This window comes from Sphaerodactylus townsendi, linkage group LG15 (assembly GCF_021028975.2).
Source record: "Sphaerodactylus townsendi isolate TG3544 linkage group LG15, MPM_Stown_v2.3, whole genome shotgun sequence".
In the NCBI taxonomy this organism is placed as follows: Eukaryota; Metazoa; Chordata; class Lepidosauria; order Squamata; family Sphaerodactylidae; genus Sphaerodactylus; species Sphaerodactylus townsendi.
In genome coordinates this window covers 14,380,669-14,401,195 of record NC_059439.1, presented here as the reverse complement: position 1 = coordinate 14,401,195, position 20,527 = coordinate 14,380,669, and positions in this window count along the sequence as shown.

Sequence of the window (20,527 nt, the reverse complement as noted above, 5' to 3'; positions counted from 1 at the left end):
AGGAGGAGGAGGAGGAGGAGGAGGAGGAAGAGGAAGAAGAGGAAGAAGAGGAAGAATGAGGAAGAAGAGGAAGAAGAGGAAGACGAAGACGAGTTTGGATTTATATCCCCCCTTTCTCTCCTGTAAGGAGACTCAAAGGGGCTTATGATCTCCTTGCCCTTCCCCCCCTCACAACAAACACCCTGGAAAGACAACAATTCAAGATTTGTGATGTCATCCTAAGTACAGTTACAACTTTTTACACTCCCTGTCATTGTAAACTACCTTGGACCATGAGGAAAGGTGAGCAGAAATGTTTTAGTATACCATTAAAATTAATTAATTATTTAAATGTCCACTGACTTCAACGACCTTAAAAGGGTTTAACTCTATGTTGAAGGTCACTGTAAGGGTCGAATCCACCCAGCAAGTTCACTGGTGAAATGGGAGAATGACCACCCCATAAATGCTCTCCTGGGTATCATGGGACCTGCATGGACAAAAACCATGTAGGATGGAGGCTGTAATAAGGTGGGTGAGATTGGAGGAGAGAGAGGTGGCTGGATTCAACCCTAAGTGGCTAGTATGGGAACAACCATTATTTCCACAGCTTTCCAAAGCCCTGCAGGCTAAAAAAACTGGTTCAACTGAACAAAAAAAGAAAAGTCAAGATTCCCAATTGGGTTAATCTGTGTGGAACTGATGCGAGGAACATCCCCTCTCGCAAGCTCTCGTATTGTTTTGTCTTTCATAAACTCAGATGGACGTCTGAGAACTCTGGATTCAAACTTTCATGTGAAACTTGCATTTCCACAGTCCTGTGTCATTTTGCATTAAACGTTCCCAATTATTGTTGTTACATTCAAGATTTTCGAGTGGGAAACATTACCTAAGAATACTTCGTCCAGCATGTTGACAACGTATTACTTTATGACCTTAATAATTACCAAGATTCATTCAATCTTTTAAACATCCTTTGCCAATACGATTTTCAACAATTATGTTTTTTCCCTCGAAGTTTCAAGTTTTGACATTTCGCTTCAGTTTTAAATCTGTTCACGATTTTATTTCAGCTGAAACATGGGCAGGCTGTTTCAATCATTCAGGTCCGTAGCACTATGAAACGGCAGCCGAACCTCGGGTGAATGACAATTTCATGGATTTATTGTGCATTGGGCTGATTTTCCAAACATTAACCCCGAAAATTGGCCTAAAAGATTCAGGAATTCCACTTAGAAGTGATGTCACGGTGGAAGCAGTACACCCCCTCCCCTAAAAGCCCCTGGGATTGGCAGACAAATGCATCTAACGAAGTGAACGGCGACTTGTGAAAACTTATGCTGAAATAAAGTTTGTGCATCATTATGGGGCCACCAGGATCCCATGCAATTTTGTTGCAACCGTCTAATACGGATACACCTCTGGAATTATCTTTAATTGCAAGGACGTTTTGATCCAGGTCTGCCTGTTTCTCTTCGGAAACGGGCTGCGGTGGAGCCTGACGACGTGGCGAAGTTTAACCTTGGTTGTTAACCTTTCCGGAGAGGCAGGGTTGGAATGGGCAAGCCAAGACCACTGTAACGGGGAGAGAGAAAGACTGTGATGGGAATGCATTTGAGTATTCAGATGTTCTCCCAGCTTGCCTGACAGGATAAGCTGGACTGCGTATTCCCCTGACAGGTGCAGGGCCTCAGCCGCAAAGAACACCCCTAACAGCCGCAGGTCTGCCTGCCAGCCTCTCTCTCTCTCTCTCCCTCCAGATCCTTTGATATTCCTATGCCAAAGCACCGGCAGACTTTTGATTACAGGGGCTGTGTGTGTGTGTTTTAACCTCGCCACTCTTTCAACTGCCTTCAAATCCCCCCCCTTCCCATGAGCTCAGTTTCCATAGTTACTCCCAATCAGATCTCCTGACTTTGTCCGGGGAAAATTGGATTTCAAAATCAAGAGGTTTCAAAGGAATGTGTCCGTTTAATAGGCTATCGCTAAAGAGAGAGAAAGAGCCTGCCGGCTGAACTCAGGGCCCCAAGATGAATAAGGTGGAACTCTTATCGTGCTCTGTTTGGGGAGGCAGTTTGGCATCTCGAGCACGGGAAGCGTTGATGAGATATGGCAGCAATGCAGGAGAATTTGCCAGTCATGACATTACTAGCAGCATGTGCCCCCCCCACCCCGATCTTGCCTGCTCCAAATTGGTCTCTGATCTAGACTAATCTCTAAAGCAGCACATACTGGAGGCTCTAATCTGCCTGGAAGCATGCTTCCTAAGCCAGAAGGCCGCCCTGGATATATGGGTTGCTGGCTAGTACTGTCATGTAATTGAAGGAAATCCACTTCAATGTGCGTAAAGGCTGGAGTCCTGGTCCTGAGAAAAGTTTCGAGACTGATATTTAGGAGGAGGAGGAGGAGGAGGAGGAGCAGTTTTGATTTATATCCCCCCTTTCTTTCCTGCAAGGAGATTTAAAGGGGCTTACAATCTCCTTTCCCTTCCCCCTCACAACAAACATCCTGTGACAGAGGTGTAGCTGGGCCAAACTGCGCCCGGTGTGCAGTGTGTTTTTTCTACCCCCCATGGCCCCCAGCGGCCCCTCATGGCGCCCCCCCCAACAACACCCCCAATCCCCTTCCCACACTTACCTTAGTTCCTTTTCTTTTTCTAGTATTTTTTCAGGCTGAAAAAAGCGGCCTCTTCACAGTTCAGGCTAAAAACTGCCTGAGGAACTATACTTCCCAGGAGACATAAGAACATAAGAACAAGCCAGCTGGATCAGACCAGAGTCCATCTAGTCCAGCTCTCTGCTACTCACAGTGGCCCACCAGGTGCCTTTGGGATCTCACATGCAGGATGTGAAACCAATGGCCTTCTGTGGCTGCTCCTGAACACCTGGTCTGTTAAGGCATTTGCAATCTCAGATCAAGGAGGATCAAGATTGGTAGCCATAGATCGACTTCTCCTCCATAAATTGTGAGCCCCAAGGTCTCCTGGGAACCTTGTGAGCCCCAAGTTCCTCAGGCCATTTTTGAGCCTGAACTGTAAATACACTGCTTTTTTCAGCCTGAAAAAGTACTAAAAAAAGAAAAGGAACTAAGGTAAATGTGGGAAGAGGGTGGGGGGGTGCCGCGGGAGGGGCGCAAGGAAAAGGGGGAGGGGCTGGGGGTGATTTTCCCAGGCATGCGCCCGGTGTGTAACGCAACCCTTCCGATCCCCCTGCCGCTCCGCCACTGCCCTGTGAGGTAGGTGGGGCTGAGAATGCTCAGAAGAACTGCGACTCACCCAAAGTCACCCAGCTGGCGTGTGTTAGAGTGCACAGGCTAATCTGAATTCCCCAGATAAGCCTCCACAGCTCAAGCGGCAGAGCGGGGAATCAAACCCAGTTCCTCCAAATTAGAGTGCACCTGCTCTTAACCAACATTTAACAACATTTATATGGCTCAGCCACAGACCCCAAGGAGACAGTCCTAGTGTTTGCACCCTAAAAGGATTTCCAGGGTCTGCTTTTTTATCATCACTATATAATGCTTGTTAGGAACAGCTAAAGGCATCAAGTGGGAAAGGTGGAGGAACCAACAGGAGATGGATTGACTCAACCAAGGAAGCTACAGCCCTCCTCGATTTGCAAGGCCTGAGCAAGGCTGTTAAGGAAAGGACATTTTGGAAGTCAATAATTCATAGTCACTATAAGTCAGAAGCCACATGACAGCACCTAACACAATGAGAACAATTCTACTAATATCACTGTATGGGGAATACGAGTCATTTGTTTGTGTGTTTGAATCCAGGTCTGAGATTTTGGCCCTTTATTCAGGCAAAACTTATCCTGCGATGACAATGTCTTCTTCCCCTCCTTCCTCTTCCTCTTCCTCTTCTTCCTCTTCTAATTTTTTTCTTTGGGGGCTTAGAAGGGTGTAATTATGCTTAGGGTTGCACTATATGCCACCTTATTTCATAGCAGGGCTGCTTCTGTCTCTAGTAACCTATAAAAGGGAGGAGGCAGAGCGACAGGGGAGTCTATTGCATCCTATTATACAAGACAAAGATGGAATTCATCTGCCATGTTTTACAGAGAAACAAGCCAGAAATTATTTTTGTGCTTCTGCCCTCTAGAGGATGGAATGAGAAATAGTCCTGGGAAGTGTTCACTTATGTTTTTTGACTGGGAGCCTAAGGAAATATTTGGAACTCCCAGCTTTGGGCAGGGGGTGGCTATGTGGGAATATGCAAAGAAAGAAAGAAAGAAAGAAAGAAAGAAAGAAAGAAAGAAAGAAAGAAAGAAAGAAAGAAAGAAAGAAAGAAAGAAAGAAAGAAAGAAAGAAAGAAAGAAAGAAAGAAAGAAAGAAAGAAAGAAAGAAAGAAAAGAGCAGTTGCATATCTTCCCTCCTATCTTCTCTGCTCAGAACTTCACTCTCTTGAAATGGTTTGGTGACGTGTGTTTGCACAGAACCTTTGTATGTTGCAAATAATACTGAAACTATATTCTAGAGCTGCATCCATTCCTGACTATTGTGTTGGTTGTGCCACAGCAGTGGTGTAGTGGTTAAGAGTAGGTGCACTCTAATCTGGAGAACCAGGTTTGATTCCCTGCTCTGCCACTTGAGGTATGGAGGTTTAACTGGGGAACTAGATTAGCCTGTGCACTCCAATGCATGCCAGATGGGTGACCTTGGGCTAGTCACAGTTCTTAGGAGCTATCTCAGCCCCGCCCACCTCACAGGGTGTTTGTAGTGAGGGGAGGGAAAGGGAAAGGAGATTGTAAACCCCTTTGAGTCTCCTCACAGGAGAGAAAGCAGGATATAAATCCCAAATGCTTTTCTTCACTCTTCTTCAACTGGGTTGGTTTATCCACAGGAAAATCCACATGTGAGTGACAGCAACAGCATCACTGGACATTGCACTAAGCATATATAATCCATTCCTGGCACCCCTTGATACTTATTTTCACCCTGTGTGAACTGAGAGTGTTACATAAATCACTCTCCTGTGGCCATAGTCTGCAGGGGAAGATACAGCCCTGAACAAGCTGTTTTTTCCAAGAATTCTGCTGTTACTGATACTGAGAAAACCTTGATAATTTCTCAGTGAGTCCCCTAGAGTCTGAAAATAACTGATTTAGGGCATATTAATATTGCAGAATTAAGGTTAAATAGTCATTGTTTCTTCCCAAGGAATGATGGGAATTGTATTTTCTTGAGAGGGTTTAGGAACCATTTAACAGAATTCTTTGCGCCTTTGCCAAATGTCTTTTGGGAAGCTTTCACTGTTTGTCAAGTTGGTATAAAATCAATACAAGTTTGTAGCTTAAATATGCCAGTCAGGAGTATTTTGCTCACATGGGGGGGGGGGGTCCTTCATGCAAGCCTCCATTTATGGAATGGAAATCATCCAGTAGGTCCAGAACAATCCTAGTCTAATGTATTGTCGAAGGCTTTCACGGCTGGAATCACTGGGGTGCTGTGTGGTTTCCGGGCTGTATGGCCATGTTCTAGCAGCATTCTCTCCTCTAACGATCCTCTGAAGATGCCAGATGCAGATGCAGGTGAAACATCAGGAGAGAATGCTGCTAGAACACGGCCATACAGCCCGGAAACCACACAGCACCCCAATCCTAGTCTATTCTGTACTTCCCTGCAAGAATAAAATCTAGTAATCCTTGGAGTTGGGGAAGCAGTGTACAGACTGTGATGTCTGTCAGACTTGAAACAGGTACAATAAGAGACAGAAGGTGAAATATCAGCAGTCTTACACAGAACTAAAATGTGCATACTGTGAAATTGCAGGGAGAGATATATTTAGGGGATTCTAGAAAGTCCACCTAGTTGAATATTTCTGGGGGGGGAAAACCTCTGAAATTCAAGCTGCCTGGAGGTACAGCATTCTACCATTAGTTGTGTATGATCAGGCAGTGATTTTTCAGTGGTAAAAGAAATGCAACCCACACTTTTGAAAAAGGAGTTTTCTTTAGTTTGCATGTTCTTGGGCATTAAACGAACCAAGGACTGAGTTTGCAGGTCCCAGTCTTGAAGCTTAGATTGAATCATACATGCATTGTTATCCTTTTTTAAAATTAAGGGTGGACCCCTCTCTAGACCCCACCTAGCAATGAATTTCTCATACTTCTTATCTGATGCAAACAGACCACATCCTTTCCCCTCTTCTTCAGAAAAAAAGAAAAGAAAAGGAGGTGCAGAAATTGAGTCAAGTTGGTTAATTGTAACAACCTTTTCCCTTTAACCTGGGTTTCAAATGCTTCCTGCTTTCTTTCCTGTGTGAACTATGGCAAGCAGGAAGCATTCGATGCCCACCCTCTCCCATCCCCCCCATTATGGTGGCTTCCCCAGGTGGCCACCATTAGAGTAGATTCTCTAACAGGTGGATTCTCTAATAGGTGGGGAATTCTCGAGTGGGGGTGGATTCTCAGATGAGTGGTTTGCACAGAAACACAGCATTTCCTGTGAGAACTGTGCTGCCTCCTCCTGCTGGGATCCCAGCTGGCCCCTGCGCCCACCATGCAAACAACAGCACAGGCAACACAGGTTCATGTAACCCATTTGAGTTGCCTGTGCAGAATCAACTGCTGCTCTGGTAAGCGAATCTTTCCATTTGCAACCACAAAAACTTGCTTGAATTCCTTTTAGTTACACCAACCAAATATTTAGCTGCAGAGAGTTGTTAACACACTAGATAGCCTGTCATACAAGTATAACAAATATACAAATACAGCTTTCTAACAAATATAATCCCTGCCCAACAAAGACACAGACCTGTAAGATAAATGTACACAGCTTGAGATTTCTCTGATATACCTATATACTTCTGATATACCTATATACCTCTGATAACCTATAGAAGGCCAACAGTTATAGATCCCAACCCTTCAGGTGCTCACAAAAAAAAATTCACACACACCTCTATCTACATATGACTACTAAAGGAAGTGGAATGGTGGGAAATGGAGTTGCCCAGTATCTGGCAGGCCACAGAAGGTGGCTGATGAACATACATCAACATGGTGAATTACCACTTGTGCAAGCCAGTTCAAGCTTGCAATCCATCTGGATCCATAGTCGCAATGCTGTTGCAATGCTGAACAAAACGAAGGGTGCAATACTGAGGCCCCTTCCGCACACGCAGAATAATGCGTTTTCAAACCACTTTCACAACTGTTTGCAAGTGGATTTTGCTATTCCGCACAGCCTCGAAGAGCACTGAAAGCAGTTTGAAAGTGCATTATTCTGCATGTGCGGAAGGAGCCTAAGACAGCCTATACCAGTGGTGGCGAACCTATGGCACGGGTGCCAGAGGTGGCACTCAGAGCCCTCTCTGTGGGCACGTGCAAACAGAGTGCCCCACACACACACATCTAGGCTGGCCTGGGCCGCTGGGCTCGATTATTAGCATTAAACCTCAGACCTAGTTTTGGGGAAGCAGTGTAGGTAACCCTGTTAAGCACTGTTGAACCACACTGATTTTCATGGGAAGAACTAAAGCACAGTCCCTTACCTGGGAATAAGCTCGGTTGCTGGCAATGGGGCTTGCTTCTAAGTAAACCCTCCTAGGGTCGTGATTCACCCATCGGAAGAGTTGCACGGTTGCTTCAAAGCAAAACCACTGACTATGACCAAGCTTACTCCCAAGTAACGCATGCCTCGGAGCCAACTGTTTTTTCTAAACTTAAACCTCAGTATTCAGGTTAAATTGCCGTGTTGGCACTTTGCAATACATAAGTGGGTTTTGGGTTGCAGTTTGGGCACTCGGTCTCGAAAAGGTTCGCCGTCACTGGCCTATACAGAAGTGAACCCTATGTTATTCAGTGGGGCTTACCCACAAGAAAGTGCCTTTAGGACTGAAGCCAAAGAGAACCATTCTAAGCAGATTTACTTAGAATATCCTTTTGGTCTATTTAAAGGGGCTTACTCCCAGGAAAATAAGACAGAGCTCTCATGCAAAGTTACCCCAAAGTAAGTCCTACTGAATTAAGTAAGACTTACTCCTGGGTAAAAATGCTCAAGATTGCACTGTGCTGAATGTATTTTTAGATCAAATAAATTTTATATTACCTTAATGGGTTTTAATAAAGATCATTATATTTAATGTACAGTTTCAAATTCTAATTTACAAAAGAGCACTAGAAACCTTTGTGTTGAAAATTCATATCAAACTCACCCCACAATTAATAAACTATGATTTTTGGGATCCAAATTCTCAAAAAAACAACAACCCTACCAAATCACCCTAACCCTTTTCTGTAGCTTAAGGGTATCAGATTGCAGCAATAACATTTTTCTAGAGATCTAAAGGCAAGCCACTCTTGAAAACTGTATACCAATTACAACAACAGCTGCCTTCTCTCACAGGTGTCTGCAAAAGCTTCGGTTTTGTGCCAAAGAGAACATGGGACTCACAGCTGCCACGAAGGGATCTCTTTAGTCAATTGCCCCTCCCTGTTTTCATACCATTGCTGCTTCCTTTCCTCTTCAGAGGCAGTAGCTGAAGCAACACAGCACTCAGTAGACTTGTTTTTAAGAGCAAGATTCTTCCTCAATGCAATCTGCAACAGGTGCTCTTCCTGAAGATGTCCAGAGACTCTTTCAAGGTAACTCCATGCCTCTTTGACTGACTAGGCCCAGCTCCTGGTGTCTTGGTGCTCAGCAAGAAAAAGAGGCAAGATGGCTATTGCTAGCAAGAAACCTCCACGCAAGTCTTTTTTTCCCCATATTCTTTCTGCTAGATGTTCACTTAACTTTTACCCATCGTAGAAGAGTTTGTTGCATTTGAAGGCGCTTTAGTGGTAATTGTGTATGGGTGCTTTTTGGAGAGTACCTCGGAACTGTAGAGTTGGACTCTGGGTGTAGGTTGATGATTTACCTGCAAATTAAATTAGTGTCGAAGCAATCTGCCTTCACCTGTTAGATTTGATGTTGGTGGACATAGGCTGGAAGGAACTTTAAAAGATGGTGCAGACTCTTTACTCTACTTGCATCAAGTCCTCCCAAATAAATTTAGCTGAGAATATCAATCTGATGAGCAGTTACTGAGATGTGAGCCTCAAATAGGACCTTCCATTAAGATAATTTCAGAGGGTGGCCATATTGGTCTGCAGCAGGACTGCCAGATTCAGAACAACTAAAGTAGTGCAGGACTCAAATAAAAGAAGAAGAAGAGTTTGGATTTATAACCCCGCTTTCTCCTCTGCAGGGAGACTCATAGGGGCTTACAAACTCCTTCTTTTCTTCTCCTCACCCCTTCCTCTCCCCATAACAGACACTTTGTGAGGTAGTTGAGGTTGAGAGTTCTGAGAGAATTGTGACTAGCCCAAGGTCACCCAACAGGCTTCATGTGTAGGAACAGGGAAACAAACCTGGTTCCCCAGATAAGAGTCCGCTGCTCAGGTGGAGGAGTGGAGTGGAGAGTCAAACTCATTTCTCCAGATTAGAGTCCACCTACTCGTAATCACAACACCAAAATGGATCTACTCCCAAGTAAAGTACGACTATTGTGGTTTTTCAAACTTGCTTTTAGAAATATCCAGTGGAGATTTCACTGTAACTGTCCCCTGCCCAGCAACCACGTTTCCACTATTCTTTGTTTTTTGCCTCTCTAGACCTCAGTATGGGTGCCTTTCTGAGCTGTCTAAAGAAATGTGGGAATCTGCTGAAGTTAAGGTTGTTGACAGGTTAAACATCTTTTTCCTGAGCATCTGCTTTTGAACTAACTATCAGTTTAAAATATGAAACCTCCCTGTAAGTTTTGGGATGCTGAAGGAAACATGAGATGGTACTCCATGTTTTTAGAGAAAGACAGTCTCTACCATCTCCAGTTTCATTCTGTTGTACGTAATAAAACAGAGTTTGGTAGTTCGTTAAAGAGTAACAAAGTTTATTCCTGTGTAAGTTTTTGTGATCACTTGGTCAGATGTAAGTTTTACACACTTGGTCAGGTGTAAGTTTTTGTGATCACTTGGTCAGATGTGTTGAAGTGTACATTCATTATGTTGATGTTGTAATGTACATGGCAGGAAGAGCGGCTTTATTTTGCTTTTACAGACTAATCTGTCTACCCATCTAGAATTATCATAAGTTAATAGACCACAATAAAATAATCTCGCCCCCGTCCCCCCCACTCTCCACTATGCTTCCTATTATTTGCTATAGCTCAGCGGTCCACTAATGTCTTGATCCTGCAGTCACCGTTGGCATTTTGAAACAAGATGGTGGCTGGAACCACAAAATGGCTGCTGCAGGAGGTGGAGCCAACTGCATAATGTCAAGGAATGAGGTGGTGCATAATTGTAATAGTAACTCTTCAACATTTCAGGCAGATGCTGTGCTTAACAGGAGACCTTAAAAATGAACATATTGTTGAAAACTAGTTTCTTGCCTATGCACAATGTATCTTCAGTCGCCTGGCAAAGATCTTTGTGTTGGGGTGGCAGTTGCTGTAAATTGTGAGGGGAGAGACAAAGCCCAGGACAGTGATGCATTAGAGGCCAGAACGAACATTTCAGTATTCCTGATAGCTGCTTTGGGGTGTATTGTATCCCTTTATAAATACCCACTCACTTCTTCTACCTGTTGTAATAGTTAGTCTATCTATAATGCTCCAGTTTATCTCTGCTTTAATTTGTGTATGAACTCTCTGTGTGTAAGCTTCATAATACAGTGACAGTGGCTTAGGTGGGAGTTTCTGAGGTGATGAGCGGGGGAAAATCCCAGTTTTCATTTAAAAATCCTTCATCAAAGCATGTACCTCTGCAGGCCAAGAAGGGAGAAAGAGCTGAGGTAGACCCCCAAACTCTGAAAGGGAGAGGTTATTGACAGCGCCTTTTCCCACTGTTCAAATAATGTCTAATATTGATGCCTGGTATCATCACTTTTAAAATTTTTTTAGAAAAGCTGCAATATGCACATATTTGTGTTGCCATAGCTTCACAGACATTCCCCCCAAAACAAAGCAAAAAAGGAAAAACTACACGTGCCCAGGATCGCTAGGCTAAACCAACTTTATTCATCTACTTTTTACAGTGAAATAGTAAACAGATTTGCTGCAAGCAGAGGAAACCTCCGTGGGAAATCTCTACAGAGAATCTGCTGCAGCACACAAAATGGCGGACGCCCCTATGAAACTGACAAGAACTCCGTGCTACAGGCAGGAAAAAGGATCTGTTTGGGCTGAAAACGCGTGTGCCAAAATAGAACTTTTTATAGCTTCCTAAAGATGCTATATTTATGCTGTGCGAAATCCACCAGTGTGCTTCATCAAGAGAGACACTGTGTTGTCGAAGAGAGACATTGTTTTCAGTTAGAGTCCGGTTTCTGTTTCATTTCAAAGACTTAGTAGTTTGCTTGGCCCACAAACAAATGCTGGAAGCTGATATGCTTTGTTGTTGCCTTGCCTATTTTAGAAAAAGAAGAAGAGTTTGGATTTATACTCCACCTTTATCTCTTGTAAGGAGACTCAAGGTGGCTTGAGAGAACTGTGACTGGGCCAAGTCTTCATGCGTAGCAGCAGGGAAACAAAATCAGTTCACCGTATAAATTCTCCAGATTAGAGTTTAACCAATTCATTGTGCAGGATGGCGGAAGGAAGGATTTTGCTGACATGGCCACTGTGATCCACGCAAAGGTCACCTCCAGGCTAGAGTACTGTAACTCACTCTACATGAGGCTACCCTTGAGACTGATCCAGAAGTTAAAGCTGGTTCAACATGTGGTAGCTGGGCTCCTTACTGGAGCTACAGAGAGGGATCACATCACTCCCATTTTACATGGCTGCGTTGGTTACCTCTCAAATTCCAGGTCGCATTCAAGGTATTAGTTCTGACTTCTAAGGCCTTGAGCGGTCTGGGACCCACATATCTGCAGGACTGCATCTCCCCATATCACCCTCGGAGGATGCTCTCTTGTTCCAATGGAAATCTGCTGGTTATCCCTGGCCCTAAGGACATCAGATTGGACTCAACCAGAGCCAGAACTTTTTCGGCCCTGGATCCAACCTGGAACTCTCTGTCATCTGACACCAGGGCCCTGTGGGACTTGACCCAATTCTCCAGGACTTGCAAGACAAAGATGTTCCACCAAGCTTTTGGTTGAGGCCACCCATCCATCCCACCCCACCCCATCCTTCATGTACCATCTCACTGGCCTCCCAACCACCCCAACCACCCTGACCATTTGATTATTCATATCCATTGGCCATCAACTTTAACATCACCAAACACCTCAGTTATATTCAAATTGTGTGCCTCCCTCCCTATGCTTATATCATGTTCCCCCATGAGGACATCAAGATTTTTCTAGGCTGAATGGGATATTTATCACCATCTGTAAATGCAATTTTAGATTCTGATGTCTTAATTTTGCGTTTAACAACTGTATTTACATAACATTTTACCTGTTTTGTAAGCCACCTTGAGCCTGGCTATTGTCGGGGACAGGCATATATATAATGTCTATAATAATAATAAAAAATAAAGTAAGCATTTTTATTTTCCCCATCACACATGTCCCAGGGCTGAGTCAAGGTACTAGAATAAGCTTCAGTGAACGGGGATCAAATATAAGGCTTATTATATTGGGCTCACAATTTGAAAGCCTGGCTCCTTGTCTACCTCAGCTGAATGTGTTGGTTTCCTCTCCCTTTTTAATCTGAGGCTGCGGCACAGTCAATTTTTTTGATGTTCTGTGCTTTATTGTTACGAACTGACATTTCTCACACCTGCCACCTTTCCTTTGGCTTAGATTATTTTCTTGTTAGCTGACGGTTTTTAATTGAAGGCTTCGGATCCCCTTCTAAAGTGGGAACCTTCCTTCCCTGACAAGTCGAGCAGGCTAAGAATGGAGATTAATTGCGTGTCACGCTCCCCTATATCAAACTTGCTGTGTCTCCAACAATCCGCAGAGTATCCGGGCTTTCTGATAGGGAAAGTACATTCCATCTATGCGAGCTGGGAAGACAGGCACTTGAGCAGACTGCCACATCCGCCTAATGGTTCGTCAGAAGCGATCATATCATTTAGCAAAACGCAGATCAGAAACAAGGAAGCTAGATTGCACTGATATACTGCATGTGTAGAATTTCATTTTCTCTCTCTGCCCCCACCCCCCACCTTTGGTTCTGGAGACCCAGCATGGTGTAGTGGTTAAGAGCAGGTGCACGCTAATCTGAAGAACCAGGTTTGATTCCCCACTCTGCCACTTGAGCTGTGGAGGCTTATCTGGTGAACCAGATTAGCTTGTGCACTCCAACACATGCCAGCTGGGTGACCTTGGGCTAGTCATAGTCCTTCCAAGGTTTGCTGCAAGTCCTTCCAGGTTTTTAGAAGTGTTGGAACTGAAGGCCTTTGCATAGTTTCTTGCCTCAGTGACAGAGCGGGACTGATCAGTGAGTCAGATAGCTAAAGCATCTTTTCTGTGCTGCTCTAACACTGTACTTTTGAAATGCAGATTGCTATTCACACCAAACTTCCTTCCTGCCAGTGTGGTGCAATGGTTAAGAGTGTAGACTCTAACATGGAGAACTGTGTTTGATTCTCCACTCCTCCACATGAGTGGTGGATTTTTATATGGTGAACTGGATTGGTTTGCTGGGTCCTAAACATGAAGCCTACTGGGTGATCTTGGGCTAGTCTCTGAACTCACTCAGCCTCACCTACCTCATAAAATGCCTATTGTGGGAACAAAAAAGGAAGGAGTTTCTAAGCAGCTTTGAGAACAGTTGAGAAAAGCAGGGCATACATGATCCAATCTCTTCTCTTCTGCTTCTCCTCACCCCACCATTCTTGCACGCCTACTTCTCCAGGTTGTACTGTGTGTGCACAGGTGCAAACATCATCTGTCTCCATCCAGCTAGATTAAAATGGAGAACCTATCTCTTCAGTCCGCTATCTAGAACAGAGTTCTCGAGTATCTTTTGTCCTCCGCACACAGTCATGCTGGGTCAGTTTGATATGAACAAATAGTTTGTAATGTTTTAAGCCATTGTATTTAATCATATAAGTTATATAAGTGTAATTCACTGGGCACTAAGCACTTCAGAAACTTACTTTCGTTGAAAGAAACGAAACTCATAAAGCAGCCTGAACAGGGCCCCACCAAGGAGATAAGGAATTAGCAGAAGCTCACAAATACAGATAACAGTAAAATAGAAACTTAGTTGTTATGGAAACCTTTGCGTAAAATGTTTTTAACTTAAGTTGCACCAAATATGGGATGAAAAGGTGTGGTAAAAGGTGGGATGAAATGACCGGGTCTGTACGTCTTCTTGACTCAAACCAATAGTCAGAAGACAAGGAGGAATGTTTGTAAGAGGGTATAAATTATGTTACACAAGCAACAGCCCCTTTGAACCTCCTCCCTGTTGCTGACAGAGGAGAGTTCCCTCTTCTGCGCAGAATTGAACAATAAAACTCTTAACACTGAAGAAGCTTATGGATGGTTATTTGTGAGTAACTGGACAGAGTTTTAGCTCTGAACACAGGGCTCTGCGCTGTGCCTAACAAGTTCTGCTGTGTTTTGCCTCTGTGCATTCTGCTGTAATGAAAAGTGTATCTCTTACCACAGAGAAATACTGATAAGCTGATTACTTCCTGAAACAGGAGGTGCCCAAGTTCAAGAAGGCATGGAAGCCAGCCATGTAGTGCTGGCAGATGTATTAGGCAATGAGGTGATCTAAGTCTGTTCTCAAAAGGCCCTTCCCCATTTCCTGTTACCACTTCCAGTGCCTTATAGCTGAGCCCTGGTCAGAGAAACAGGTGCCAACTGTGAGCTCTACAGACCTTTCTCATTGAATACATATGCATCCCTGTGAGAACATGGAGCTGCCTTGTGCTTTAAGTTAATACAGCCAAACCATTTTTACACCCTATGGAAAAGGTGTCAAACTCACAACCCTCCAGATGTTATGGACCACAGTTCCCATCACCCCCTGCCAGCATGATGCTGGCAGGGGATGATGGGAACTGTAGTCCATAACATCTGGAGGGCTGAGAGTTTGACACGTATGCCCTAAGGGCTAACAGACTTGTCCTAAGACAACAATGCATTTTAAATCTTAATAATGAAAATTCTTGTATTCACATACATACAAAAGTATTCCTTGACTCTATAGCCCAAGTAATGCTTTCAGCTTACTATACAGTGTGTGCAGTACAAATATTAGCAACTTGTAAATAACCTGTCGTCATTCCACAATCATGTTTGGGTTTGGGCTGATCAAACTCCGGTGAGTTTGGTTTCGGAGTTCCTTCGATGGCCCAATACTAATAGCTCTAATATACAAAACTCTTTGAGGACTATACACAAGGGATATGAGAAAGCGGTTGGCTGTAGTCCCGGAAGAGCCAGAGTCAAATATTATTAAACACACAACTCCTTTGAGAGTTTTGTATATTAGAGCTATAAGTACTGGGCCATTGAAGGAATTCTGAAACCAAACTCACCAGGGTCTGGTCAGCCCAAACCCAAACATGATTGTGGAATGATGATAGATTATTTACAAGTTGCTAATATTTGTATTGCACACATCATAGTTATATGTGAGTGATATTGTAAGCTGAAAGCATGATTTGGGCTATAGATTCAAGGAGTACTTTTGTATGTATGAGAATACAAGAATTTTCATTACAAAGATTTAAAACGCATTGTTGTCTTAGGACAAGTGTGTTAGCCCTTAGGGTGTGAAAGTGGTTTGGCTGTATTTACTCAGTGCACCCACCCCATGTTTCTTGAATATTATGCTTTAGGTTGCTAGCTCTGGATTGCAGCAAAGTCTGTGGAGGGTATGGTTTGGGGAGCGGAGGGACTTCAGTGTACTAGAATGCCTTACAGCGGTGGGGGAGGGGAGGCTAGCTGAGGTAACTTTTTACTTCAGGTAACTTTTTACCTCAGGAAGTGGCGGGATGTGGGAATGGGAAGAGGCTCAAGAGGTTAGGATGGAGGGTCAGGTGGCTTTTCTCCCTAGCTCTCCGTGTAGCGCCTGGTCCCCATTTGCCCTCCATCAAAGAGCATCCTCCTTTGCTCCAGGCCTCGTTTTCCCCTCAGGGCTCCATTTTCCGAGGATGCTTCCAGTCAATCAACGCCTGCTCTGTCTGGCCCTCTCCCGCCATTCCTTCTCTGGAGCCTTAGTGTGGTGGGGGCTGGGCTGGGGAGCATTTATTATTTATTTTACTTAAAATATACGGTTGACTATTTTTTGCGGGGTGAACCAGGGTTGCCCTGGTTTGGAAACAAAACGAAACATCTTGCAGTTAACTGGTTTCAACTGCTTTTAATGTTTCTATGTTTGTATGTTTTTTAATTGTATTTTTTATTATGTATCGATATGTAAAGCTGCCTCGAGTCCCTCGGGAGATTGGTGCGGGTACAAATGGAAAGTATAAATGAATAAATCCAGTCCATTTTCTAATAGAGTCACTTTCTCCAGGTGTGCTGATTTCTGTCGCCTGGAGATCAGTTGTAATAACAGGACGTTGCCACCCTTACTTACACTGCATCTGACCATTCATTGGTATTGTCTGCTGACACTTGCTGGAGCTCTCCAAGGTCTCAAGCAGAGGCTACCTGATTCTTTTCACTGGAGACACTGGGATTAAACCAGGGGCCTTCTGCAGAGTTAACATTCTTCTAAGCCTGTTGACAGCCAGTGTGGTATAGTGGCTAAGAGCAGTGGAGTCTAATCTGGAGAACCAGTTTCAATTCTCCACTCCTCCACGTGAAACCTGCTGAGGACCCTGGGTCAGTCAATGTATTGGGGTGCTGTGTGGTTTCTGGGCTGTGTGGCCGTGTTCTAGCAGCATTCTCTCCTGATGTTTCACCTGCATCTGTGGCTGGCATCTTCAGAGGATCTGATAGTAGGAAAGGAAAGCAAGTGGAGTATATATACCTGTGAGTTAAGGTCAATGGGCGAGGGGATCTGAATAGGAGTGGCCTGGCAAGTGAGTAACAATGAAGTGTAGCATACAGTCAATGTATTGTCGAAGGCTTTCACGGCTGGATTCAACTGGTTCTGGTGGGTTTTCTGGGCTGTGTGGCCGTGGTCTGGTGGATCTTGTTCCTAACGTTTCACCTGCATCTGTGGCTGGCATCTTCAGAGGTGTATCACAGAGGTGTAACAGTGTGTAACAGTCTTCCCTCTGTGATACACCTCTGAAGATGCCAGCCACAGATGCAGGTGAAACCTTAGGAACAAGATCCACCAGACCACGGCCACACAGCCTGGAAAACCCACCAGAACCACTTGGGTCAGTCAGTCTCTCAGCCTAAATGGAGGCAGGCAATGGCAAACCACCTCTGAATGTCTCTTGCCTTGAAAACCCTACCTGGTCACCATAAGTCAACAGCGACTTGACCACGCTTTCCACCACCCAGCAAACCTGTTGGTGTCAGTGGACTTACAGGTGACGCTGTTCTTTAGAACTGCATGGCAAGTCTATGTATTCAAGCTGTGGTACTTCTCTCTTCTTTGCCACCGGAATTAGCCCAAGCAGTTTTGTTGTTCATTTCACTCCCTCGGTCCTCTGTTCTTGGCTTCTCTTCCTCCCTGCTGAATCTTTGTAAGCCCGCTTTCTTGCTTTTCTGTGTTCTTTATATTTTATAAAGTTGCAGAAGCACAGTAAAACTAACACAGCCTAATCTTGAGTGGTTTACATGCTGCTCTTCCTGATCCACTCTGAAACTTTATGGCCTGGCTTTCTATCTCATTTCCTGGTGTCGTGAACAGTGCAAACAGCTCTGAAAAGGTCTGGCTGGTGCTTGGTGCAGTTTGCAGAAGCGATTGGCGTTTTTATTAAAATGCCGCCAGTACCTGATCTGCGATTTGCTGTTTCACTGAGGTTACAGCTGCTTTGAGAGTTGGGGGCAGGAGTGGGGTGGGGAATGTACTTTTAAAAATGTGTTACTATAGAAACACATGCCCTGACCTGGCTTGCCGAGGTGAAACACATATTGTCATGTTTCGGAAGCTAAGTAGGGTCAGCCCTGACTAGTATTCGTATGGGAAACCTCCAAGGAATGCCAACAGAGGCAGGCAATGGCAAATCATCTCTGAACATCTGTTGCCTTAAAAACTCTACAGGGTTGCCCTAAGTCAGGTGTGACTTGAGGATACTTCCCTCCACTATACAAGCACATGCCAAGTGACAAGCATGTGCCATGGTGGCAAATGATGGTGGTGAAGAAGAAGAGTTTTGGATTTATTTATGCCCCACCTTTCTGTCCTGTAAGGAGACACAAGGTGGCTTAGAAGTTCCTTTCCCTTCCTCTCCCCACAACAGACACCTTGTGAGGTCAGTGGGGCTGAGAGACTTCTGAAGAACTGTGACTAGCCCAAGGTCACCCAGCTGGCATGTGTTGGAGTGCACAAGCTAATCTGGTTCACCAGATAAGCCTCCACAGCTCAAGTGGCAAAGTGGGGAATCTTACCCGGTTCTCCAGATTGAATCCTCCTGCTCTTAACCACTACATCACGCTGATGACACCCCACTGAGCTATGGAGGCCCTAGTCATGTATCCAAATTCAGAGAATGAAATGGATTTTCAAAGACAGGTTTCCACAAACAAATTCATGGCTGTATCCCCCCCCCAGTTTATTGAATAGTGCATTTTCAGTGCTACGGAAAAAAAGCTCAATTCTTGCCACAATTGTCATGGCAATCAAGCATTCCCATTTTTGTGTGTTTCTTCATAAGTTTATGGGGCAGAGGGAAATGTTGGTTAGTTATTGCCGATTTTCAGTTTATTGATTTTCAGTATTTGTTTTCCCAAACAAGTATAACATTTTTGTGTTGTTTTTCTTGTTGAATGTAATTTGTGTTTAAGTTTTGAAACCTGAACGCAGGAGGGAGTTATTTGAGAGGTCACCAGATGTTATGCATAATCTAATTTCTGCCCCCTCCCAATTTTTCTTCCCAAACAGTGGTTGAAGATTACCTGTCGGAGGAACTTCAGAATGAGAATCTCAGCGCTGCAGCATGGGAACAGAGAGAGACCATTTTGTTTACTATCGAACAACTGAAAGAGAAGTAAGTACAGCCAATAAATTGGATGGTAGCAATTCCTACAAGGCGGTGGAGCTTTAAGAACAATTTTCTGTCTACTCCTTCCCACTTGCAAATCCAACTCTGCTTTCTAGGCCTGGTTGCGGGTAATGGTTTAATAGAGATTACTAAAATTGTCAGAGCTAGTGATGGGCAATCTGTTTATTGTTTTCCATTTTTTCTGAACTAGAAAGGCCAAATTAGATGTGATGGCAGCACATCTTTGCATTTCAACACAGATCTGCCCCAGTTGTGTAGAAATAGGAGGCCTCTGTCCAATGATTTCTTTGTAGGGCATGGAATTTTACTTGTTCCTGCTGTCCCTTCTGATACCTGGAAAGGTCCTTCTTGGAGTTGCTAAGTCCCAGGTGGGTCGCAGGCTGGAGTAGAACAGGGATAAGGGAATGAAATTGCTGCACCTCCCTGTTCCTCTGTGCAGGGCCTGCCACTCTAGGAATTATCTTTGTGGGCATCAGAAGTGGCAGAAACTGGGAGGATTGTAGGAAGACCTGGATGTTTGGATACAAACTAGCATGAGGGTTTTGTTTTTAATGGTAAAAGGGGAAAGATGAGTGTGGAATTCACTGCCTACCCAAAGCTTAGGCCTCTCTATGGTCTGCTCCCCATGAGACTTAAAGAATAGCACCTGAGAGAACATACATAGAGAAATGCTTTAGGGCAGGGGTGTCCAACTCTGGTGCTTCAGATGTTCATGGACTACAATTTCCATCAACCCTTGCTGGCAATTATAGTCCATGAACATCTGAAGTGCCAGAGTTGGACAACCCTGCCTAAGGGTTTTTATTTGTTGATTATGTATCTGCTTTGTCGAAGTCAACCTCTGTGATTGGGGCAATTCATGTGTTACCGCCATCAGACTGGATACAGAGACTTTTTGAAATGATCATCTGTAATGTCTGATACATAGTTTCCTCCTGATTAGTCCTGGATATCCCAGAAATTCAAGTTGACTGGGTTATATGTGGTTTATGGATGTTCTGGCACAGGGATCCCCAGTGTGGTGGCAATGGGCCATCAAAAAGGAAGCCATCAAAAATGGCTTTCTTCAGTGGGGAGGGGCTGGCCCGCTGTAAAATGGCTGCAATGGGAGATGAAGCCAATCACAAAATGTTGGGAGAGTCCTAATGTGTTGCTTTATGGAAACAGCTATTTCTTGAGGGCTGATCCCTGCCGGGCTCTTTTGAAGTACTTTCTGATCCACTAAGATGGAGGAAAGATTGTTTCAAACAAGTCTTTGTTTCAAACAAGTCTACTTATTGTCTGGTCGAGCGAGTCTTGATATTAGGAACGTTCTCTTTTATCTGATTTTTATTTTGTTTCTTTTATTTTTAATTTAGTCATGTGGTATTCTCCCCAACGATGGGGGAGGAATGGTCTTCTCCTAGTCAGGCGGCCAGATTGTTGCCGGCTTTTACTGCTTTTTATGAAGGGTGGACTGGGCGCCCCTTGACAATGGGGGAGTCTGCTCCCTTGGAACAACCTCAAGAATCCAAGCCATC